The following is a 27,227-nucleotide window of genomic DNA, read 5'->3' as shown; positions in this document are numbered from 1 at the left end:
GTCAGACTGCACCCCTAAATATACAGAGATATAACAGCACTGTGTCAGACTGCACCCCTAAATATACAGAGAGATAACACAGCACTGTCAGACTGCACCCCTAAATATACAGAGATATAACAGCACTGTGTGAGACTGCACCCCTAAATATACAGAGAGATAACACAGCACTGTGTCAGACTGCACCCCTAAATATACAGAGATATAACAGCACTGTGTGAGACTGCACCCCTAAATATACAGAGAGATAACACAGCACTGTGTGAGACTGCACCCCTATATATACAGAGAGATAACACAGCACTGTGTGAGACTGCACCCCTATATATACAGAGATATAACAGCACTTTGTGAGACTGCACCCCTAAATATACAGAGAGATAATACAGCACTGTGTGAGACTGCACCCCTAAATATACAGAGATAACACAGCACTGTGTGAGACTGCACCCCTATATATATACAGAGATAACACAGCACTGTGTCAGACTGCACCCCTAAATATACAGAGATAACACAGCACTATGTCAGACTGCACCCCTAAATATACAGAGATATAACACAGCACTGTGTCAGATTGCACCCCTAAATATACAGAGATATAACAGCACTGTGTCAGACTGCACCCCTATATATATATATACAGAGATATAACAGCACTGTGTCAGACTGCACCCCTAAATATACAGAGAGATAACACAGCACTGTGTCAGACTGCACCCCTAAATATATACAGAGATAACACAGCACTGTGTGAGACTGCACCCCTAAATATACAGATATAACACAGCGCTGTGTGAGACTGCACCCCTAAATATACAGAGATAACAGTACTGTGTGAGACTGCACCCCTATATATATAAAGAGAGAGATAACAGCACTGTTTGAGACTGAACCCCTAAATATACAGATAACACAGCGCTATGTGAGATTGCACCCCTAAATATACAGAGATATAACACAGCGCTGTGTGAGATTGCACCCCTAAATATACAGAGATATAACACAGCACTGTGTGAGACTGCACCCCTAAATATACAGAGATAACACAGCGCTGTGTGAGACTGCACCCCTATATATACAGAGATATAACACAGCACTGTGTGAGACTGCACCCCTATATATATACAGAGATAACAGTACTGTGTGAGACTGCACCCCTATATATATATACAGAGAGAGATAACAGCACTGTGTGAGACTGAACCCCTAAATATACAGATAACACAGCACTGTGTGAGACTGCACCCCTAAATATACAGAAATAACACAGCGCTGTGTGAGACTGCACCCTTAAATATACAGAGATAACACAGCGCTGTGTGAGACTGCACCCCTAAATATACAGAGATAACACAGCACTGTGTGAGACTGCACCCCTAATATATACTGTACAGAGATAACACAGCACTGTGTGAGACTGCACCCCTAAATATACAGAGAGATAACACAGCACTGTGTGAGACTGCACCCCTAAATATACAGATAACACAGCACTGTGTGAGACTGCACCCCTAAATATACAGAGATATAACACAGCACTGTGTGAGACTGCACCCCTAAATATACAGGGATATAACACAGCACTGTGTGAGACTGCATCCCTAATATATACTGTACAGAGATAACACAGCACTGTGTGAGACTGCACCCCTAAATATACAGAGAGATAACAGCACTGTGTGGGTCTGCACCCCTAAAACCCCTAAAGTGACAGCTCCATCTAGTGGCAGAGTTACTGAAACAATATATTGAAACCTCTATGAGGGGTTGGGGGGAGGGGCAGTTTGTATAAAAGGGAGGGTGGCAGCCGGGGTTAGGGGTGAGTCTTTGGGTGTTTCAGTATTCTGTGTTTACAGATCACACAAAATTATTCACCGTTTCATTTATGTTTTAAATATCGTTAAACAAAAGAAGACTGGAAAAGCCAGTTCTGTCTCCGAAGGCAAAACCGAGAGGTTGGGGGAGGGGGGGAGAGAAATGGAGGGGGGAGAGAAATGGAGGGGGGAGAGAAATGGAGACGGAGAGAAATGGAGACGGAGAGAAATGGAGGGGGAGATAAATGGAGGGGGGAGATAAATGGAGGGGGGAGAGAAATGGAGGAGGGAGATAAATGGAGGGGGAGAGAAATGGAGGCGGAGAAAAATGGAGGAGGAGAGAAATGGAGGGGAGAGAAATGGAGGGGAGAGAAATGGAGGGGGAGAGAAATGGAGGGGGAGAGAAATGGAGGAGAGAAATGGAGGGGGGAGAGAAATGGAGGTGGAGAGAAATGGAGGGGGGAGAGAAATGGAGGGGGGAGAGAAATGGAGGAGAGAAATTGGGAGGGGGGAGAGAAATGGAGGGGGAGAGAAATGGAGGGGGAGAGAAATGGAGGGGGAGAGAAATGGAGGGGGAGAGAAATGGAGGGGGAGAGAAATGGAGGAGAGAAATGGGGGGGAGAGAAATGGAGGAGGAGATGTGGTGCTCAGAGGAATCTGTGCAGTATCCTACATGTGTGTTTGTTTAAATAAATCAGTTCTTTAGTATTAGATTATAATTACTACCTATTTTTAATTTTAAAATTCAACTCTTAATGGCATTTGTTAATGAGTTGTAATACCCTGAGCATCCTCTGATTTCTATAGCAGGCTTTAGCCCACCTCCCCAGCAGTGCAAGATCTTTGTAACACTTTCCTGTTTGTGATAATTTGTTGCCAATATTCCCAGCAGTTTGAGCTGCAAACTGTAACAATAAATAATGTTACCTTCATAATATAAGAATACATTGTAGCTGCTGAGTTACACTGACTGAAGGATTGATTTGAAACTGAAAGCCAGCCATTTAATGCCCTTTGGAAAGCAGGATTTTGCTGATCGATTTATTTATTTATTTATAAAATGTGTTACCAGGAAGTAATACATTGAGAGTTACCTCTCGTTTTCAAGTATGTCCTGGGCACAGAGTTAGGACAAATAATACATGGTTACAAATACAGTTACATAAATGAACAGGGTATACATTATATACAAGACATTGCGTGCACAGTTAAAGAAAATATATATTATGGGCGAATGAAACAGTTACAGACCAGATTAAAGTGTGAGACAGCCTTAGTTTTGAAAGAACTTAAACTGGTGGTGGATGTGAGAGTCTCTGGTAGACTGTTCCAGTTTTGGGGTGCACGGTAAGAGAAGGAGGAGCGGCCGGATACTTTGTTGTGCCTTGGGACCATGAACAGTCTTTCGATCGCAGTAGAATTAATTGATAAGCAGATTAGGTAATTATTTTTCAATAAAAGGCAATCAAAGGCTGCATATATTAAAACCAAAAACAAGATTTAAGAAAAAACAATGTAAACTGTTTGGATTATCTCTATAATAGGATGTCCCGTGTGTCTACTATCTATGCTGTCTGTACTATCTATCTGTGCAATCTGTACTATCTGTCTGTGCTATCTGTACTATCTGTCTGTGCTATCTGTACTACCTGTCTGTGCTATATGTACTATCTATCTATGCTGTCTCTACTATCTGTGCAATCTGTACTATCTGTCTGTGCTATCTGTACTATATGTCTGTGCTATATGTGCTATCTGTACTATCTGTCTGTGCTATCTGTACTATCTGTCTGTGCTATCTGTATTATCTGTCTGTGCTATCTGTACTATCTGTCTGTACTATCTATCTATGCTGTCTCTACTATCTGTGCAATCTGTACTATCTGTCTGTGCAATCTGTACTATCTGTCTGTGCAATCTGTACTATCTGTCTGTGCTATCTGTACTATCTGTCTGTGCCATCTGTACTATCTGTCTGTGCCATCTGTACTATCTGTCTGTGCTATCTGTACTATCTGTCTGTGGTGCTATCTGTGCTATCTATGCTGTCTGTGCTATCTGTCTGTACTACCTGTCCTATCTGTCTGTGCTATCTGTACTATCTGTCTGTGCAATCTGTCTGTACTATCTGTACTATCTGTCTGTGCTATCTGTACTATCTGTCTGTGCAATCTGTACTATCTGTCTGTGCAATCTGTACTATCTGTCTGTGCAATCTGTACTATCTGTCTGTGCTATCTGTACTATCTGTCTGTGCTATGTGTACTATCTGTCTGTGCTATCTGTACTATCTGTCTGTGCTATCTGTACTATCTGTCAGTGCTATCTGTACTGTCTGTGCTATCTGTACTATCTGTCTGTGCTATCTGTACTATCTGTCTGTACTATCTATCTATGCCTGTCTCTACTATCTGTGCAATCTGTACTATCTGTCTGTGCTATCTGTACTATCTGTCTGTGCTATCTGTACTATCTGTCTGTGCTATCTGTACTATCTATCTGTGCTATCTGTCTGTACTATCTGTACTATCTGTCTGTGCTATCTGTACTATCTGTCTGTGCAATCTGTACTATCTGTCTGTGCAATCTGTACTATCTGTCTGTGCAATCTGTACTATCTGTCTGTGCTATGTGTACTATCTGTCTGTGCTATGTGTACTATCTGTCTGTGCTATCTGTACTATCTGTCTGTGCTATCTGTACTATCTGTCAGTGCTATCTGTACTGTCTGTGCTATCTGTACTATCTGTCTGTGCTATCTGTACTATCTGTCTGTACTATCTATCTATGCTGTCTCTACTATCTGTGCAATCTGTACTATCTGTCTGTGCTATCTGTACTATCTGTCTGTGCAATCTGTACTATCTGTCTGTGCTATGTGTACTATCTGTCTGTGCTATCTGTACTATCTGTCTGTGCTATCTGTACTATCTATCTGTGCTATCTGTCTGTGCTATGTGTACTATCTGTCTGTGCTATCTGTACTATCTGTCTGTGCAATCTGTACTATCTGTCTGTGCAATCTGTACTATCTGTCTGTGCAATCTGTACTATCTGTCTGTGCTATCTGTCTGTGCTATGTATACTATCTGTCTGTGCTATCTGTACTATCTGTCTGTGCTATCTGTACTATCTGTCAGTGCTATCTGTACTGTCTGTGCTATCTGTACGATCTGTCTGTGCTATCTGTACTATCTGTCTGTGCTATCTGTACTATCTGTCTGTACTATCTATCTATGCTGTCTCTACTATCTGTGCTATCTGTACTATCTATCTGTGCTATCTGTCTGTGCTATCTGTACTATCTGTCTGTGCTATCTGTACTATCTGTCTGTGCTATCTGTACTATCTGTCTGTGCTATCTGTACTATCTGTCTGTGCTATCTGGGCTATCTATGCTGTCTGTACTATCTGTCTGTGCTGCCTGTACTATCTGTCTCTACTATCTGTACTATCTGTCTGTGCTATCTGGGCTATCTATGCTGTCTGTACTATCTGTCTGTGCTGCCTGTACTATCTGTCTCTACTATCTGTGCTATCTGTCTGTGCTATCTATCTATGTTGTCTGTACTATCTGTCTGTGCTGCCTGTGCAATCTGTCCTATCTGTCTCTACTATCTGTGCAATCTGTCCTATCTGTCTACTATATGTGCAATCTGTCCTATCTGTCTGTACTGTCTCTCTATGCTGTCTGTTCTATCTGTCTGGACTATCTGTGCTGTCTGTACTATCTGTACTATCTATCTGTACTATCTGTACTAACTGTCTGTGCTGTCTGTGCTATCTGTACTAGTAGACACGAAATCCAGGGGGAGCATAGGGAGAAACACAAATAAAACAGATCTAAGTGCAGTGGAACTGGGAATATGAAAAATGAGTGTCCAAAATCTTGGCTCCTGTAGAATGGCTACTTACAAGATGTAAGAGTCAACATGGCAGTGTTGACAGTCAGTGGTGGATGTAAGTGCAGCAATCATCAGGGTGGTTTAGGTACTCAGGAAGGTATACCCAGGTAAAAGAGAGAGAACAAACTTGCATAGCGCTATCTGTGCCATCTGTACTGTGCTATCTGTCTGTGCTCTGTCTGTACTGTGCTATCTGTCTGTACTGTGCTATCTGTCTGTGCTCTGTCTGTACTGTGCTATCTGTCTGTACTGTGCTATCTGTGCTATCTGTCTGTACTGTGCTATCTGTGCTATCTGTCTGTACTGTGCTATCTGTCTGTACTGTGCTATTTGTGCTATCTGTCTGTACTGTGCTATCTGTGCTATCTGTCTGTACTGTGCTATCTGTGCTATCTGTCTGTACTGTGCTATCTGTCTGTGCTATCTGTCTGTACTGTGCTATCTGTGCTATCTGTCTGCACTGTGCTATCTGTCTGTACTGTGCTATCTGTCTGTACTGTGCTATCTGTCTGTACTGTGCTATCTGTGCAATCTGTCTGTACTGTGCTATCTGTCTGTGCTATCTGTGCTATCTGTCTGTACTGTGCTATCTGTCTGTGCTATTTGTGCTATCTGTCTGTGCTATCTGTCTGTGCTATCTGTCTGTACTGTGCTATCTGTGCGATCTGTCTGTACTGTGCTATCTGTCTGTACTGTGCTATCTGTCTGTACTGTGCTATCTGTCTGTACTGTGCTATCTGTCTGTACTGTGCTATCTGTGCTATCTGTCTGTACTGTGCTATCTGTGCTATCTGTCTGTACAGTGCTATCTGTCTATACTGTGCTATGTGTCTGTACTGTGCTATCTGTCTGTACTGTGCTATCTGTCTGTACTGTGCTATCTGTCTGTACTGTGCTATCTGTGCAATCTGTCTGTGCTATCTGTGCTATCTGTCTGTACTGCGCTATCTGTCTGTACTGCGCTATCTGTCTGTACTGCGCTATCTGTCTGTACTGCGCTATCTGTCTGTACTGCGCTGTCTGTACTGTGCTATCTGTGCTATCTGTCTGTACTGTGCTATCTGTCTGTACTGTGCTATCTGTCTGTGCTATCTGTGCTATCTGTACTATCTGTCTGTACTGTGCTATCTGTCTGTACTGTGCTATCTGTCTATACTGTGCTATCTGTCTGTGCTATCTGTACTGTGCTATCTATCTGTCTGTACTGTGCTATCTGTCTGTACTGTACTGTCTGTGCTATCTGTCTGTACTGTGCTATCTGTCTGTACTGTATTGTCTGTGCTATCTGTCTGTACTGTGCTATCTGTCTGTGCTATCAGTGCTATCTGTCTGTGCTATCTGTCTGTATTGTGCTATCTGTCTGTGCTATCTGTGCTATCTTTCTGTACTGTGCTATCTGTCTGTGCTATCTGTGCTATCTGTCTGTACTGTGCTATCTGTCTGTACTGTGCTATCTGTCTGTACTGTGCTATCTGTCTGTCTGTACTGTGCTATCTGTGCTATCTGTCTGTACTGTGCTATCTGTCTGTACTGTACTGTCTGTGCTATCTGTCTGTACTGTGCTATCTGTCTGTACTGTGCTATCTGTCTGTGCTATCTGTGCTGTCTGTCTGTGCTATCTGTCTGTACTGTGCTATCTGTCTGTACTGTACTGTCTGTGCTATCTGTCTGTACTGTGCTATCTGTCTGTGCTATCTGTCTGTACTGTGCTATCTGTCTGTGCTATCTGTGCTATCTTTCTGTACTGTGCTATCTGTCTGTGCTATCTGTGCTATCTGTCTGTACTGTGCTATCTGTGCTGTCTGTCTGTGCTATCTGTCTGTACTGTGCTATCTGTCTGTACTGTGCTATCTGTGCTGTCTGTCTGTACTGTGCTATCTGTGCTATCTGTCTGTCTGTGCTATCTGTGCTATCTGTCTGTACTGTGCTATCTGTCTGTACTGTGCTATCTGTGCTGTCTGTCTGTACTGTGCTATCTGTCTGTCTGTGCTATCTGTCTGTACTGTGCTATCTGTGCTGTCTGTCTGTACTGTGCTATCTGTCTGTACTGTGCTATCTGTCTGTACTGTGCTATCTGTCTGTCTGTGCTATCTGTGCTGTCTGTACTGTGCTATCTGTCTGTATTGTGCTATCTGTGCTGTCTGTCTGTACTGTGCTATCTGTCTGTACTGTGCTATCTGTCTGTACTGTGCTATCTGTGCTCTCTTTCTGTACTGTGCTATCTGTCTGTGCTATCTGTGCTATCTGTCTGTACTGTGCTATCTGTGCTGTCTGTCTGTGCTATCTGTCTGTACTGTGCTATCTGTCTGTACTGTGCTATCTGTGCTGTCTGTCTGTGCTATCTGTCTGTACTGTGCTTTCTGTGCTTTCTGTCTGTGCTATCTGTCTGTACTGTGCTATCTGTCTGTACTGTGCTATCTGTGCTGTCTGTCTGTCTGTACTGTGCTATCTGTGCTATCTGTCTGTCTGTGCTATCTGTCTGTACTGTGCTATGTCTGTACTGTGCTATCTGTGCTGTCTGTCTGTCTGTGCTATCTGTCTGTACTGTGCTATCTGTGCTGTCTGTCTGTGCTATCTGTCTGTACTGTGCTATCTGTCTGTACTGTGCTATCAGTCTGTACTGTGCTATCTGTCTGTACTGTGCTGTCTGTCTGTGCTATCTGTCTGTACTGTGCTATCTGTCTGTACTGTGCTATCTGTCTGTCTGTGCTATCTGTCTGTACTGTGCTATGTCTGTACTGTGCTATCTGTGCTGTCTGTCTGTCTGTGCTATCTGTCTGTACTGTGCTATCTGTGCTGTCTGTCTGTGCTATCTGTCTGTACTGTGCTATCTGTGCTGTCTGTCTGTGCTATCTGTCTGTACTGTGCTATCTGTCTGTACTGTGCTATCTGTCTGTACTGTGCTATCTGTGCTGTGTCTGTACTGTGCTATCTGTCTGTACTGTGCTATCTGTGCTTTGTCTGTACTGTGCTATCTGTGCTATCTGTCTGTACTGTGCTATCTGTCTGTACTGTGCTATCTGTGCTGTCTGTCTGTACTGTGCTATCTGTCTGTGCTATCTGTCTGTACTGTGCTATCTGTGCTGTCTGTCTGTACTGTGCTATCTGTGCTATCTGTCTGTCTGTGCTATCTCCAATCTCTGCCACACCTTACAGCAGGGATGGTCAACTCCAGTCCTCCATGGCCACCAACAGGTCAGGTTTTCAAGATATAACTGCTCTAGCACAGGTGACTCAATCTGGTCCTGCTTCAGCACAGGTGGCTCAATCAGTCCCTGCTTCTTCGACTGACCAACTGATTGACCCACCTGTGCTGAAGCAGGGATATCCTGAAAAGCTGACCTGTTGGTGGCCACTCCTGGCTACAGCGACGGTGATGGCGTGCCGCCGCAAAGCAACTCAATGTAGTCCGTAGCGACCGCCCTTAGAGGGCGCGACATCGACGTGTGACGTCACAGCGACCAAAATCGCTGAAGTCAAAAGAATGAGATTTTGAGATTTCCAGAGAGAGCCGCACCACGTGACTGGCAGCAGCCAATCACATCGCCTCTTGCCACCAGCGACAGCGCACACCAGAGTGCAGGTTCACAATAGCGACGTGACATCACGGGTCGCCGTCGCCAGTCCTATAAGCGTAGCCTTACAGCGCGCCTGCCAGCTATGTCCCACGTGTCGATGTATCACGGGAAACATGGTATAATTCGTGGGCAAAAACTGTGCATTTTGTATATCCAAGTGCCAAATACAGCAATGGGTTTCATTCCTTAGCACCGCCTTTTCCTTAATACAAGGGCGTTAAAGCGGCAGTTCCAGCAATATCCTACATGTGTGTTTTTAATAAATCAGCTTTGTACTATGAGAAAATACGTAGCATTAAAAAAATGTATTCTAATGTAACTAGCATTTTTGTTTCTATAGCAACCATTTACAAAGTCACATCCCCTTCCTCTTCTGAGACAGGCTCTGGCTCTTGAGCCCTGCCATTTTAGGCTTGGTTCCCACTGGCTACCGGGCGCTTTGGGGACAAGAGCCTCCCCTCAATGGGGCCGTGCACGCCGCGAGGGGCGGCCGCCACGCTGTGCAATGCGTTTTTCAGACTCACATTAAAATTGTGATTTGACCTAGCGACGGAGCGCTAGGCCACGCCCCTCGGCGGTTCAGCCAATGAGGGCGAACCTGCCGGGTGACGTCATGGTCGCGCCCCGTCACTCCCCCCACCCACCCACCCCCCTGTCTTTCTCCCTGCAGCTCACTGCAGCCTTGCAGGCGCGCGTGCAGCGCAGGCACTGGGACCGTAGCCTAAAGCAGTGCACCAATTGTATCTAGTGCCTGCCTGGTCACATGATCTTCCACACACAACTTTGCATCCTGGGTAATCTTCTGCAGCCCTAACAGTGAGTTAAAGAACCCCGAGCCGAATCTTCAGTGATTACAAGAGAATGGATCGATCGGCAATATAGCTAGTCACTCATCAGTGTGCAAATTGTATTAATGCACATATTGAATGGAATTCATTTATCTATTTGTTTTAAATGGCAGCTTGATCTGCAGCTTTAATCTCTGGACAATTTGGTACAGGCCTGATTTGAGGTTCTGCGTTTCTACGCACAGTACAAACGCACACCTCTGGAATGCCCTTCCCCTCAATACCCGACTAGCACCATCTCTATCCACCTTAAGACCCACCTGCTTAATGAAGCATATGAGTAGCTCTGCGGCTGACACTATACACCTCATACATAAAGCTTGGCCCCCTGCAGACACACTTCCCAGAACGCCCTCCTACTGTCTCTGTACGTTCTCCCTACCTACCAATTAGATTGTAAGCTCTTCGGAGCAGGGACTCCTCTTCCTAAATGTCACTTTTATGTCTGAAGCACTTATTCCCATGTACTGTGCTATTTGTGCTATCTGTCTGTACTGTGCTATCTGTGCTATCTGTCTGTACTGTGCTATCTGTGCTATCTGTCTGTACTGTGCTATCTGTCTGTGCTATCTGTCTGTACTGTGCTATCTGTGCTATCTGTCTGCACTGTGCTATCTGTCTGTACTGTGCTATCTGTCTGTACTGTGCTATCTGTCTGTACTGTGCTATCTGTGCAATCTGTCTGTACTGTGCTATCTGTCTGTGCTATCTGTGCTATCTGTCTGTACTGTGCTATCTGTCTGTGCTATTTGTGCTATCTGTCTGTGCTATCTGTCTGTGCTATCTGTCTGTACTGTGCTATCTGTGCGATCTGTCTGTACTGTGCTATCTGTCTGTACTGTGCTATCTGTCTGTACTGTGCTATCTGTCTGTACTGTGCTATCTGTCTGTACTGTGCTATCTGTGCTATCTGTCTGTACTGTGCTATCTGTGCTATCTGTCTGTACAGTGCTATCTGTCTATACTGTGCTATGTGTCTGTACTGTGCTATCTGTCTGTACTGTGCTATCTGTCTGTACTGTGCTATCTGTCTGTACTGTGCTATCTGTGCAATCTGTCTGTGCTATCTGTGCTATCTGTCTGTACTGCGCTATCTGTCTGTACTGCGCTATCTGTCTGTACTGCGCTATCTGTCTGTACTGCGCTATCTGTCTGTACTGCGCTATCTGTCTGTACTGCGCTGTCTGTACTGTGCTATCTGTGCTATCTGTCTGTACTGTGCTATCTGTCTGTACTGTGCTATCTGTCTGTGCTATCTGTGCTATCTGTACTATCTGTCTGTACTGTGCTATCTGTCTGTACTGTGCTATCTGTCTATACTGTGCTATCTGTCTGTGCTATCTGTACTGTGCTATCTATCTGTCTGTACTGTGCTATCTGTCTGTACTGTACTGTCTGTGCTATCTGTCTGTACTGTGCTATCTGTCTGTACTGTATTGTCTGTGCTATCTGTCTGTACTGTGCTATCTGTCTGTGCTATCAGTGCTATCTGTCTGTGCTATCTGTCTGTATTGTGCTATCTGTCTGTGCTATCTGTGCTATCTTTCTGTACTGTGCTATCTGTCTGTGCTATCTGTGCTATCTGTCTGTACTGTGCTATCTGTCTGTACTGTGCTATCTGTCTGTACTGTGCTATCTGTCTGTCTGTACTGTGCTATCTGTGCTATCTGTCTGTACTGTGCTATCTGTCTGTACTGTACTGTCTGTGCTATCTGTCTGTACTGTGCTATCTGTCTGTACTGTGCTATCTGTCTGTGCTATCTGTGCTGTCTGTCTGTGCTATCTGTCTGTACTGTACTGTCTGTACTGTGCTATCTGTCTGTACTGTGCTATCTGTCTGTACTGTACTGTCTGTGCTATCTGTCTGTACTGTGCTATCTGTCTGTGCTATCTGTCTGTACTGTGCTATCTGTCTGTGCTATCTGTGCTATCTTTCTGTACTGTGCTATCTGTCTGTGCTATCTGTGCTATCTGTCTGTACTGTGCTATCTGTGCTGTCTGTCTGTGCTATCTGTCTGTACTGTGCTATCTGTCTGTACTGTGCTATCTGTGCTGTCTGTCTGTACTGTGCTATCTGTGCTATCTGTCTGTCTGTGCTATCTGTGCTATCTGTCTGTACTGTGCTATCTGTCTGTACTGTGCTATCTGTGCTGTCTGTCTGTACTGTGCTATCTGTCTGTCTGTGCTATCTGTCTGTACTGTGCTATCTGTGCTGTCTGTCTGTACTGTGCTATCTGTCTGTACTGTGCTATCTGTCTGTACTGTGCTATCTGTCTGTCTGTGCTATCTGTGCTGTCTGTACTGTGCTATCTGTCTGTATTGTGCTATCTGTGCTGTCTGTCTGTACTGTGCTATCTGTCTGTACTGTGCTATCTGTCTGTACTGTGCTATCTGTGCTCTCTTTCTGTACTGTGCTATCTGTCTGTGCTATCTGTGCTATCTGTCTGTACTGTGCTATCTGTGCTGTCTGTCTGTGCTATCTGTCTGTACTGTGCTATCTGTCTGTACTGTGCTATCTGTGCTGTCTGTCTGTGCTATCTGTCTGTACTGTGCTTTCTGTGCTTTCTGTCTGTGCTATCTGTCTGTACTGTGCTATCTGTCTGTACTGTGCTATCTGTGCTGTCTGTCTGTCTGTACTGTGCTATCTGTGCTATCTGTCTGTCTGTGCTATCTGTCTGTACTGTGCTATGTCTGTACTGTGCTATCTGTGCTGTCTGTCTGTCTGTGCTATCTGTCTGTACTGTGCTATCTGTGCTGTCTGTCTGTGCTATCTGTCTGTACTGTGCTATCTGTCTGTACTGTGCTATCAGTCTGTACTGTGCTATCTGTCTGTACTGTGCTGTCTGTCTGTGCTATCTGTCTGTACTGTGCTATCTGTCTGTACTGTGCTATCTGTCTGTCTGTGCTATCTGTCTGTACTGTGCTATGTCTGTACTGTGCTATCTGTGCTGTCTGTCTGTCTGTGCTATCTGTCTGTACTGTGCTATCTGTGCTGTCTGTCTGTGCTATCTGTCTGTACTGTGCTATCTGTGCTGTCTGTCTGTGCTATCTGTCTGTACTGTGCTATCTGTCTGTACTGTGCTATCTGTCTGTACTGTGCTATCTGTGCTGTGTCTGTACTGTGCTATCTGTCTGTACTGTGCTATCTGTGCTTTGTCTGTACTGTGCTATCTGTGCTATCTGTCTGTACTGTGCTATCTGTCTGTACTGTGCTATCTGTCTGTACTGTGCTATCTGTGCTGTCTGTCTGTACTGTGCTATCTGTGCTATCTGTCTGTCTGTGCTATCTCCAATCTCTGCCACACCTTACAGCAGGGATGGTCAACTCCAGTCCTCCATGGCCACCAACAGGTCAGGTTTTCAAGATATAACTGCTCTAGCACAGGTGACTCAATCTGGTCCTGCTTCAGCACAGGTGGCTCAATCAGTCCCTGCTTCTTCGACTGACCAACTGATTGACCCACCTGTGCTGAAGCAGGGATATCCTGAAAAGCTGACCTGTTGGTGGCCACTCCTGGCTACAGCGACGGTGATGGCGTGCCGCCGCAAAGCAACTCAATGTAGTCCGTAGCGACCGCCCTTAGAGGGCGCGACATCGACGTGTGACGTCACAGCGACCAAAATCGCTGAAGTCAAAAGAATGAGATTTTGAGATTTCCAGAGAGAGCCGCACCACGTGACTGGCAGCAGCCAATCACATCGCCTCTTGCCACCAGCGACAGCGCACACCAGAGTGCAGGTTCACAATAGCGACGTGACATCACGGGTCGCCGTCGCCAGTCCTATAAGCGTAGCCTTACAGCGCGCCTGCCAGCTATGTCCCACGTGTCGATGTATCACGGGAAACATGGTATAATTCGTGGGCAAAAACTGTGCATTTTGTATATCCAAGTGCCAAATACAGCAATGGGTTTCATTCCTTAGCACCGCCTTTTCCTTAATACAAGGGCGTTAAAGCGGCAGTTCCAGCAATATCCTACATGTGTGTTTTTAATAAATCAGCTTTGTACTATGAGAAAATACGTAGCATTAAAAAAATGTATTCTAATGTAACTAGCATTTTTGTTTCTATAGCAACCATTTACAAAGTCACATCCCCTTCCTCTTCTGAGACAGGCTCTGGCTCTTGAGCCCTGCCATTTTAGGCTTGGTTCCCACTGGCTACCGGGCGCTTTGGGGACAAGAGCCTCCCCTCAATGGGGCCGTGCACGCCGCGAGGGGCGGCCGCCACGCTGTGCAATGCGTTTTTCAGACTCACATTAAAATTGTGATTAGACCTAGCGACGGAGCGCTAGGCCACGCCCCTCGGCGGCTCAGCCAATGAGGGCGAACCTGCCGGGTGACGTCATGGCCGCGCCCCGTCACTCCTCCCACCCACCCACCCCCCTGTCTTTCTCCCTGCAGCTCACTGCAGCCTTGCAGGCGCGCGTGCAGCGCAGGCACTGGGACCGTAGCCTAAAGCAGTGCACCAATTGTATCTAGTGCCTGCCTGGTCACATGATCTTCCACACACAACTTTGCATCCTGGGTAATCTTCTGCAGCCCTAACAGTGAGTTAAAGAACCCCGAGCCGAATCTTCAGTGATTACAAGAGAATGGATCGATCGGCAATATAGCTAGTCACTCATCAGTGTGCAAATTGTATTAATGCACATATTGAATGGAATTCATTTATCTATTTGTTTTAAATGGCAGCTTGATCTGCAGCTTTAATCTCTGGACAATTTGGTCCAGGCCTGATTTGAGGTTCTGCGTTTCTACGCACAGTACAAACGCACACCTCTGGAATACCCTTCCCCTCAATACCCGACTAGCACCCTCTCTATCCACCTTTAAGACCCACCTGCTTAAAGAAGCATATGAGTAGCTCTGCGGCTGATACTATACACCTCATACATAAACCTTGTCCCCTTGCAGACACACTTCCCAGAACGCCCTCCTACTGTCTCTGTACGTTCTGCCTACCTACCAATTAGATTGTAAGCTCTTCGGAGCAGGGACTCCTCTTCCTAAATGTTACTTTTATGTCTGAAGCACTTATTCCCATGTCCTGTTATTTGTATTATTTGTTATTTATATGGTTGTCGCGTGTGTTACTGCTGTGAAGCGCTATGTACATTAATGGCGCTATATAAATAAAGACATACATAGATACATACATACACACATACACTTACATAGATACATAGATACATACACACACACACACACACACACACACACACACACACACACACACACACACACACACACACACACACACACACATAGATAAATACATACACACATACACATACATAGATACATACATACACACATACACAGATACATACATGCATACACACATACACATACATAGATACATACATACACACATACACAGATACATAGATACACACATACACATACATAGATACATACATACACACATACATATACATAGATACATACATACAGGGAGAAGGAGTGGCTCAGTGAGTAAAGACACTGATTGACACTGAGATTGTTGCAGGGGAGCCTGGTTCAATTCCCGGTGTCGGCTCCTTGTGACCTTGGGCAAGTCACTTTATCTCCCTGCACCTCAGGCATCAAAAAAAACATAGATTGTAAGCTCTACGGGGCAGGGACCTGTGCCTGCAAAATGTCTCTGTTAAGCGCTGCGTATAACTAGCAGCGCTATACAAGAACAAGCTATTATTATTATTATACACACAGATACATAGACACACATAGATACATACATACATACACATACATACATAGATACATACACACATAGATACACACATACACACACACACATATAGATACATACATACACACATACACATACATAGATACATACATACATACACACATACACATACATAGATACATACATAAAACGGCTGCAAATTGCACAATAATAAAGGATGTCGGTTTACATTACAGACGGGACAGAACTAGTCAATCTAGGACCATTCGCCATGGCCAATCACAGTCTGCCGCCACTACAACTCCCCGCCAGGCAGGTCGCCGCTGTACAATTCGACGCACTTCGGCCGCCCGCTGCTCCTAGTCCCGTGACCGCCCCCTGCTCCTAGTTCAATGTGCGCCGCACGCGCTGTCGGAGGGGCGGCCAGGGGACTAGGATCAGCGTGCGCCAAAGGCTTCGTCCATGGTAAAGCAGACCACGCGGACGCATCCGCACGCTGAGCGAACAGACTGCCTTAAGCAGTGTTCGCGTACATGTGGCGTGCGGGCGCGTGCGCACAGAGGCAGGAGGCCGCATGCACTGGGTGTGATGGAGAGAAGGGACTCTCAGGCGTGAGATGGGACAGATGTGAAGGCTCAGGGGAAACTCTCAGTCTAATGCATAAGTCATCATTAGGGTCAGTGTCCCAAGGCGCTTACAATGTAATTGGTGTATTGGGAGAATAAGGAGTACATGAAAGTGTTAATTTTATAGGGCTAGGTCATGGTCTGTGGGTCATTTGGTTATATGTTAGTGCTATGGAAATACTTTGTTGTAAAGGTGACATGTGCAAATTGTACCTGAAATATATACTCACGCTATGCACATCCCTGTGGGGGGTATCGGTGCAATGGAAGCCCACCCATGGGGGGGGGGGTATAGACTGATGCCTCCGGGGCTGAGAGAGAAGAGCAGGGAACGCTTGCAAAGTGAGGGCAGGGCGCGGGGCGAGTTGCAGCGTGTCTGGAGAAGTTGATGTGCACACACACACAGTGCTGCGGTATGTGCTCCTCACACAGGTCTCCCACCACTGAGATGTGTGATTCACCTCGTCTCATATCCGGCCTGAGGAGGGGCTGTGTGTGCTTCTGGAATTTAGTTTCTTTTAACTACACATAGGTTACCTAACACAAAGTATCATTCGTACCCAAAAATGTACTGTACCCAAAAATCCTACTGGGGAAGGGGGGTGTCACTCACACTTTTGTGTGTGTGTCACTCACTCTGCTGTGTGTGTGTGTCACTCACTCTGCTGTGTGTGTGTGTCACTCACTCTGCTGTGTGTGTGTGTCACTCACTCTGCTGTGTGTGTGTCACTCACTCTTCTGTGTGTGTCTCTTACTCTTCCGTGTGTGTGTGTCTCTTACTCTTCTGTGTGTGTGTCACTCACTCTTCTGTGTGTGTGTCACTCACTCTTCTCTGTGTGTGTGTGTGTCACTCACACTTCTCTGTGTGTGTGTGTGTGTGTACCTCACTCTTCTGTGTGTGTGTGTCACTCACTCTTCTGTGTGTCTCTTACTCTTCCGTGTGTGTGTGTCACTCACACTTCTGTGTTTGTGTCACTCACACTTCTGTACGTGTGTGTCACTCACACTTCTGTCAGTCTCTTGTAGTGGGGGGTGATTGGCCACTTGCCATCTTTGGGTTCCATTGTGTCCACTTAATAACACAAACAGTCACAGCACTCCTCAATTAGTACATTTGAGACATTATAGCGTTATACCGCCGTTAATAACGCGCCCACCTGCGCTCTGCGGAGCGGTGTTAAAGCTCCGCGCCTAGGTATGTTACTAAGGATAGCTTTAATATGTGTCATTTTTCTAAGATAAATGTAATAAAGAAGTATAATGTTTAACATCTAATAATTGAGGGGTGCTGTGACAGCTGGGGATCCTAAAATGGCCCTAGATATATTACGGGAACACGCCAATGGCGATGAGGGGATTCCTTTTCTTTAATAAATACAGAGCTAATTCTTGCGATTATCACGCTTGTCAATAGATTGGTATGACTAAGCAATATTATATTGGGGTCTATATATAGGTTATAGATATAAATGAAATATTCCCAGTATTAAGTTGAAGAAAATCAGTATATTTCTGTACATTTGGTGCAAGAGTAAAATTCTTCACACGGCGTCAAGTGGCGAATTGCATCATCGTGATTCATATCCCCCTGCGCATATCCGAAGCGCGTTTCTGCTCGTATTTTCCCACAGACTTTCCAGTTATTTCACAGATCAACCCCCTCATTAGAAGATTATTATCTACCCCCCCCCCCCCCACACACCTCATTAGTGAACTAAGCAGCTGGGACCCCACCCCTCCATGTAACACACACTGAACACATACACCCGGAAGAATTTGGTATTTAAAAGGGTTTACCGAGTTATATTTCCAAACATCTACTTTGCCATCAAAGGTTTCATTTCTAATGGGTAAAAACGCTGAGCTGGCACAAAACGTGTGAGTCACCCGGTGACAATGCGCTGGGCAGCTACTGTCTGCTGAATGTAAACCAATGGCAAAGGGGGACAGATTCCGCAGCCAGAGCCCTGCTCCCCCCCTCCTCCCCCCCCCCCAGGGGTCACCCTGCAATGTCTCTCCAACATCAAAGGCCACCCACATGCCAGCAGCAGGAGACCTGCCGCCATAGTGCAGTAGATTCAGGAATCAAGGAACTTACTACTCAACTAGAATAATGGATCATATTTGCTTTGGGGGTAAGAAAGATGTGGGATGGATCCAGGGGTTTAACTGCCTGCTAACCCACTGCTAACTAGCTACTGTACACAGTGGCAACATACCAACAGGGTGCCTCAGATAGAAGTGAGAACAGGGTAGGAGGGCGAAGAGACTGCAGTAGGAAGAGAAAGAGAGGGGTGTCCTAGTGGAAAGAGAGATGGAGTAAGAGCGGACTACTTGTTGCCCCCTTCCCTGAGTTGCACATAGTGTACATCCAGTGTGCCACCTGGAGATGTCCATGTACATGTGCAGTCGCTGGGGCCCCTTTCTGTGTGATATGCCAGAAAATAACTAAACAATCAGGGATCTGTCACCCAGACTTCCCCTCCCCCCTCTCCCTCAGACTTCTGCAACTCTCCCTGTTCCAACCTGTCCACAGGAACCTGTCCACCCGGGGGGAGGGAGGTTACACAGCCAGAGTCAACAGAGGGAGGAACGGGAATGAGCCTGAACCTGTGAGAAAGGTAAACTCTAGCAGTGTCAGGGAGTACTCTGATCATCTATCCCTCAACTCCAAAATCAGGCAGGACTCCGAGCATCCCATCATCCCTCTGTCAGAACTCAGAGCATCCCATCATCCCTCTGTCAGAACTCCGAGCATCCCATCATCCCTCTATCAGAACTCAGAGCATCCCATCATCCCTCTGTCAGAACTCCGAGCATCCCATCATCCCTCTATCAGAACTCAGAGCATCCCATCATCCCTCTGTCAGAACTCAGAGCATCCCATCATCCCTCTGTCAGAACTCAGAGCATCCCATCATCCCTCTGTCCGAACTCCGAGCATCCCATCATCCCTCTGTCAGAACTCAGAGCATCTAACTACTTATCTACTAGAGGACCCAGAGCTTCACCTATCTTACAGTATCACTCCAGCGGTCAGACTGGACCCAGAGCCTCCATCCACCTATCTTACAGTATCACTCCAGCGGTCAGACTGGACCCAGAGCCTCCATCCACCTATCTTACAGTATCACTCCAGCGGTCAGGCAGGACCCAGAACCTCCATCCACCTATCTTACAGTATCACTCCAGCGGTCAGACAGGTCTCAGAGCCTCCATCCACTTATCTTACAGTATCACTCCAGCGGTCAGGCACGACCCAGAACCTCCATCCACCTATCTTAAAGTATCACTCCAGCGGTCAGGCAGGTCCCAGAACATCTATCGGGATTAGAGATGGGCAATCTACCGTTTGCTGTGTAAAACCCGCATACGGATTTGGTCGGTTTCAATCCACGGGGATTTATCACAAGCTGCCATTGGATACAACCATAAGAATACAAATCCGCCCGTGGGGTGCATTGGTAATAATAATAAAAAATCCGCAAAACGCGAATCGCCCTTTTTGACATTGATGCGCTGAAATCCGCGGAACAAAGGAACAGGACGATCCGCTGCGGATCAAAATCTGATTAAAAAAAAATTGTGCCCGTCTCTAATCTCTATTTTATGTCAGCAGAAGGTTAGAGCGTTCTCTGATCCCAGCATGACAGGGTTAACTTCTTCTGCCTGCAGCTTCCAGGTGCAACCAATGAACCAGCGCTGCAAGGTTTAAAAACAGGTTGAGACGCAACAATTGATCTCACGCCCACCCTCCCCTTTGTCAAAAAATGATACTTTCTGTTGGAGGCTGAACGACTCACTTTTGAACCAGCCGGAAATAGAGGACAGGGTCAGGCAGGCTCGGAGAGAATGTTTCTATATTAACAAGGACTCCGTTTCCTCCCCGGCGAGGCTTTGGGAAGCCCATAAGGCCCCAGACAGGGGTGATTTTATTTCCATTGCATCCCATAGGAAAAACGCTAAGATAGAAATATACAAGGAACTAACCGGAATTAGTTTTAATCTGGAACAATTACATAAAAACTAATCCAACCACCTATAGAAATTGAATCAACGCTCTCCTGTTATAACAAGTAGTGAACTCGGGTGCAGTGGGGTGAATACATATATATGAGACACAAGTTAAACTTAAGTTAACGCTAGAACCCCAATGCCTGCACTCAACGTATGATGTAGATAACCGTAGTGGTTGGGGTGTACAATAATCCACTATGGGAGTTAATGGATCTCCTCAAATCGACACATCAAGGTGAGTATTGTTCTCACAGATACACTAAAATAACAACATTTTATTTCAATAATTCACAACAACGTTTAAAAATATATACATATAAATGGTTAAAATTCCCCAGGTAGGCGGTTAGTGATGGGTATAGCGATGCTGGATAAAAGGCCCAGTCTATGCTATAACGCTAACTCAAAATATATTACTTTCAACAGTATCACTCTGTTCTTAATACTGCAATAGTGAGAAGAACCTCTTAGGTCTGGGTGTGATATGGAGTAATATACATATCTTGAGTAGCACCCCATCAGATAAATGCTGCTGTAAATGGTAGCACTGTTCATTAATTCAGCTTGTAATAGCTAAAAGCACACCAAGGTATTTATAATGCTCACTCTAGATAGCAACCTCATAGTTCAAGCCACATAAAATGAATGGCACTACGGAAGTGTAGCAGGACACAGTATTGGTAGTGTAAAGCCGTGTGGTGGTTAGGGAAACAGTAAATAAAGCATTCAATGTGACAGATGTAATCACCCTTGTGCCACATGCTACAATGTAGCAGAGCATATAACAACATAGATATAGTGTAGTCCTATTGCTAGTGCCATGTGTAGCAATAGAGGATTAGCATAACATATTCTAGTGTTGGTGACAAGGTAACCCGAAATTACAGCTTCTTATGCAATCCTAACCCTGCACTGCTTTATCACATACATTAGCCAGTATAAGGCTGCGTCTATACTCAGGCAGACCGAGCGGAGGGGAGGCGCACACACGCTGCAATACTCTTGCTAAAGCCGGAGCTTTTCATGGCTTTGCAGGGTATGCAGCGGGCGCGATTTGGGGGCGTGGCAATGAAAATTTGGAGGCGTGTCAATGACGTTCCGGCGGGGACGTCACTTTCCTACTGTACCTCACATCCCGATGCCATCGCGCAAAAAATCACTTGTCTCTGTCTTCTTGAATTTCACGCCGTTGTGAGCTCCGTCTGATGTGCGCGCTGGCGCCATCTATAGGCATCCTCAAAGAGGACAATAGAGGTGATCGCGCAGCGTGGGTGCACCTCCGTTCTGCTCCGTCTGAGTAAGTATAGACGCAGCCTTAGATGTATACCTGTGTGACCAAGGAGATCCATTAACTCCTATAGTGGGTTTTTGTGGGTTATTGTACACCCCAACCACTATGGTTATCTACCTCATACATTGAGTGCAAACACTGGGGTTCTTGCGTTAACTTAAGGTTAACTTTTGTCTCATATATAAAACTAATCCAACAAAGAAACTGTACATATCCCCGATGGTGGCTAGACCAGAACTAAGGCAAATTCAACAAGAGGACGTTGAGAAAGCCCTGAAATGGACCAATCAGCGATACTATGAGAAAGGAAACAAGGCTGACAAACTATTAGCTAATAAGCTGAGGGGGGTTCGGGTGAGATCACAAATAATGGCAATTAAAGATAAAAAGGGCAATATTGTATACGATGAGAAGAGAATCGTGCAAGAATTTACCAAATTCTATACTAAATTATATAACTTGAATTCTGCTAGAGGAACTTCACAGCCCCAAAACTCAGAGGCCATAACCAAGTACTTAGAAGACTGTAATCTCCCCCAACTGACCGAAGACGAATCGAAAGCTTTAAATGGAAAGATTACTCAAACCGAATTAGCTAAAGCGGTTAGAGCACGAAACATATCTAAGTCCCCTGGCCCTGATGGATTCACCAACGTCTACTATAAAAAAAATTCTAGCTATAGTCTCTCCATTCCTACTGGAGATGTATAACTCATTCTTAGAATGGAAACCAATCCCCTCAACCATGTCAACTGCGAATCTGGCCATTATTCACAAACAGGGTAAAGACCCTATGCAATGCTCTAGCTATAACCCGAACGCTCTTCTAAACAACGATCTGAAACTATACAGCAAAACCCTGGCGAACAGGCTAAATCCTATTTTGCCGAGATTGATCCACATAGATCAGGTGGGATTTGTGTCGGGTAAACAGGCTTCAGATAAATCTCGGAAAATAATAAAAATAGTGGACCATGTCCATCTCACTGGAACCAGAGCTATCCGTCTGAGCCTAGACACAGAGAAGGCGTTTCGATAGAATAGACTGGGTATTCTTAGATAAAACATTGCAGAAATTTGAATTTAAAGAAGCGTTCCTAGAAGGAATACGAGCATTATACCAAAACCCGACAGCTTGAGTTAAGTTATCAGGGAATGGGTTGGACCCAATAAAAATGAAGAATGGCACAAGACAGGGATGCCCATTGTTCCCTCTTCTATTCGCCCTAAGGATTGAACCCGTAACCGCTAATATACGAGCAAATGAAAATATACGGGGTATAGTAATTGGAAAAACAAATTACAACGTTTCTCTATTTGCAGATAATATTATTTTAACACTAACGAGTCCCCAGACTTCTCTACCCAATCTCCAAAAAATCTTGTCGGATTTTGGGAAAATCTCAGGGTATAAAATCAATAATGATAAGTCAGAGGCCCTAAACTTGAATCCCCCAGACCCTGAGGTTAAACTGTTAAAAATACATTTCAACTACAGATGGAGTTCCTCTCATATTAAATGTTTGGGAGTAAATATGACTAGGTACTACCACTCTCTATATCAAAGCAACTACCCACCCCTATTCAATAAGATCAAAAAAGACTTTGCAAGCTGGGAAGGTTTCCAGGTGTTGTGGATCAGGAGAATAATAGCAGTCAAAATGAATACTCCCAAGGTTATTATATCACTTCCAGACCCTCCCCGTCCGGAAACCTGGATCTGAATGAAAAAAACTTACAACATAAAACATTCCACTATATTTGGCAGGGAAAAGGCCCAGGACAGCCAGATCAGTTACACTCATGTCAAAAATAAGAGGGGACATGGGCGTTCTGGATGTCCCAAAGTAATACCAGGCGGCCCAATTACGGCAAGTGGTGGTCTGGTATTCCGACCCAGCCCAATATTGCTGGTTAGCCATTGAATCTCAGTACGCCAGAATGTCCTCTCTGCCGATGTCCTTATGGATCCTGGAAAAAAAGGAGCTACAGGTGAAACAGTTTGAGCTGGGACCGATGAGATGTACATGGGAGGTATGGTCCAAGTCTAAGAGCAAATTTAAACTTATATCACCCACCTCACAACTTATTCCACTTTTTAACAACCCAAATTTCCCCCCAGGATGTGATACCGAACTATTCGATCAATTCAAAGCTAAAAATATTAGGACAATTACCGACTTCTTACATAACGGGAAATTCCTTCGTTTTCAGGAGCTACGAACCGGATATGAGACCCCAGACCTCTCTATGTTTAAATATTTACAGATTCTGCACTTTCTGTAAAAAAATTCCCCAAAATTAGAATTTCCCCCTGTCTCAAATTTTGAACTATTATGTAGAAAAGGTACTTACCAACCTGATCACAAAAATATATGCAGGTGCGGAGGCCGCGGGGGACACCCCTAATCACAACCATATGCTCAAATGGGCGGCCGATCTAAATCTGGAAATTGACAGGACTGGGAAGATATTTGGGGGTTCGCCGCAAAGACCTCTATTTGTACAACTACCAAAGAAAATATTTACAAAATTCTATATCACTGGTATCTCACCCCAAGTTGTCTGAAGCAGATCTGCCCAGCAACATCAGACCTGTGCTGGAGGGGGGGTGGACAAAGCTGTGACATGGTCCACATTTGGTGGTCATGTCCAACGATCCAGAAGTACTGGTCCACTATCCAAACTATTATTAAAGATGTAACAGATCTTTCGATTCCCATAGACACATTGACTTTTCTCCTGGCAGAACCAGTTGAAGATATAAGCCGGCCTATGAGGAGGCTGGTATTCATACTGACGGCAGCTAGATGCGCCATGGCGGCTTCCTGGAAGAAGTTCGCCCCCTTTCCCCCCCCCCTCTAGGCGGACTGTAGAAAATAGAATAACCGAGGTGATGCGTATGGAAAAAATGACAGCGCTCCTAAAACATTCTACAGGCGAATTTGATAAAACATGGGATCCTTGGCTGGGGTGCTAAATGTAATACAAAATGTAATATAAAGCAGTCAAACAGAAAATCGAAACGGGCGTGGGGGGGAGGAGGAGGTCTCCACTACCCCCCTCTCTCCTTCCACCTCCTCCCTCCCACCCCCATCCTTTTTGGTTTTCCTCTCTCTTCTTTCCCTCTGTGTTCTTCCTCTTTGTTCTCATTACCCCGCAATATAGTATATAAATCACCTTGTTAGAACCGGGCCTCCATCAGTATCCATATTAAAGTGGACTTAATGTCTAATCATCTGCAATTTAAGCATAACAAGAATATAAGTAAAGAGCTAAGGGTGTTTGTATGATTATTCTATAGTATTTCATTTATATTATTCCCACTCATTGTATAAGAACATTCGCTCGGGAGTAGTGTTGGAGCTCTGATGCCTGTGATTTGTACTATGCGGAAAACTAATATAACTATTTGAAATAAAAACAGGTTGAAAATACAGCCTGTGTGTCACACAGAGGCTGAGAGAAGGCTGTCACCCTGAGAATACAGCCTGTGTCTCACACACAGAGGCTGAGAGAAGGCTGTCACCCTGAGAATACAGCATGTGTCTCACACGGAGGCTGAGAGAAGGCTGTCACCCTGAGAATACAGCCTGTGTCTCACACAGAGGCCGAGAGAAGGCTGTCACCCTGAGAATACAGCCAGTGTCTCACACAGAGGCTGAGAGAAGGCTGTCACTCTGAGAATACAGCCAGTGTCTCACACACAGGCTGAGAGAAGGCTGTCACCCGGAGAATACAGCCTGTGTCTCACACAGAGGCTGAGAGAAGGCTGTCACCCTGAGAATACAGCCAGTGTCTCACACAGAGGCCGAGAGAAGGCTGTCACCCCGAGAATACAGCCTGTGTCTCACACAGAGGCTGAGAGAAGGCTGTCACCCTGAGAATACAGCATGTGTCTCACACGGAGGCTGAGAGAAGGCTGTCACCCTGAGAATACAGCCAGTGTCTCACACAGAGGCCGAGAGAAGGCTGTCAGCCTGAGAATACAGCCAGTGTCTCACACAGAGGCCGAGAGAAGGCTGTCACCCTGAGAATACAGCCTGTGTCTCACACAGAGGCTGAGAGAAGGCTGTCACCCTGAGAATACAGCCTGTGTCTCACACAGAGGCCGAGAGAAGGCTGTCACCCAGAGAAAACAGCCTGTGTCTCACACAGAGGCCGAGAGAAGGCTGTCACCCTGAGAATACAGCCAGTGTCTCACACGGAGGCCGAGAGAAGGCTGTCAGCCTGAGAATACAGCCAGTGTCTCACACAGAGGCCGAGAGAAGGCTGTCAGCCTGAGAATACAGCCAGTGTCTCACACAGAGGCCGAGAGAAGGCTGTCAGCCTGAGAATACAGCCAGTGTCTCACACAGAGGCCGAGAGAAGGCTGTCAGCCTGAGAATACAGCCAGTGTCTCACACAGAGGCCGAGAGAAGGCTGTCAGCCTGAGAATACAGCCAGTGTCTCACACACAGAGGCTGAGAGAAGGCTGTCACCCTGAGAATACAGCCAGTGTCTCACACAGAGGCCGAGAGAAGGCTGTCACCCAGAGAAAACAGCCTGTGTCTCACACAGAGGCTGAGAGAAGGCTGTCACCCTGAGAATACAGCCAGTGTCTCACACAGAGGCCGAGAGAAGGCTGTCACCCTGAGAATACAGCCAGTGTCTCACACAGAGGCTGAGAGAAGGCTGTCAGTATGAGAGTACAGCCAGTGTCTCACACAGAGGCCGAGAGAAGGCTGTCACCCTGAGAATACAGCCAGTGTCTCACACAGAGGCTGAGAGAAGGCTGTCACTCTGAGAATACAGCCTGTGTCTCACACAGAGGCCGAGAGAAGGCTGTCACTCTGAGAATACAGCCTGTGTCTCACACAGAGGCTGAGAGAAGGCTGTCACCCGGAGAATACAGCCTGTGTCTCACACAGAGGCTGAGAGAAGGCTGTCACTCTGAGAATACAGCCTGTGTCTCACACAGAGGCCGAGAGAAGGCTGTCACCCTGAGAATACAGCCTGTGTCTCACACAGAGCGCTGAGAGAAGGCTGTCACTCTGAGAATACAGCCAGTGTCTCACACAGAGCGCTGAGAGAAGGCTGTCACCCCGAGAATACAGCCTGTGTCTCACACAGAGGCCGAGAGAAGGCTGTCACCCCGAGAATACAGCCAGTGTCTCACACAGAGGCTGAGAGAAGGCTGTCACCCTGAGAATACAGCCTGTGTCTCACACAGAGGCTGAGAGAAGGCTGTCACCCCGAGAATACAGCCTGTGTGTCACACAGAGGCTGAGAGAAGGCTGTCACCCCGAGAATACAGCCAGTGTCTCACACAGAGGCTGAGAGAAGGCTTCCATGTAAAAATGGACCTGTCAGTCACTGCCACAGCCGGTCTCCGTGCGCCGATCCTTCTTTAATATTGCGATGTGACTGGCTGAGGCAGTGACTAACAGGTCACTCAGCTCTACACCGTA

General features: G+C 45.8%; 1 protein-coding gene across 5 annotated transcripts in view; it reads right to left on the bottom strand.

Moving 5' to 3' along the window:
• NECTIN1 (nectin cell adhesion molecule 1) overlaps positions 1-27,227 on the bottom strand; it is a 120,618-nt gene that overhangs the window by 55,310 nt on the left and 38,081 nt on the right. The gene's annotated exons all lie outside the window — the stretch shown is intronic.

The sequence above is a fragment of the Ascaphus truei genome, chromosome 6 (assembly GCF_040206685.1).
Source record: "Ascaphus truei isolate aAscTru1 chromosome 6, aAscTru1.hap1, whole genome shotgun sequence".
NCBI lineage: Eukaryota > Metazoa > Chordata > Amphibia > Anura > Ascaphidae > Ascaphus > Ascaphus truei.
Note: the sequence above shows the minus strand (reverse complement) of the source record. Positions and strands in the feature narration are given on the sequence as shown.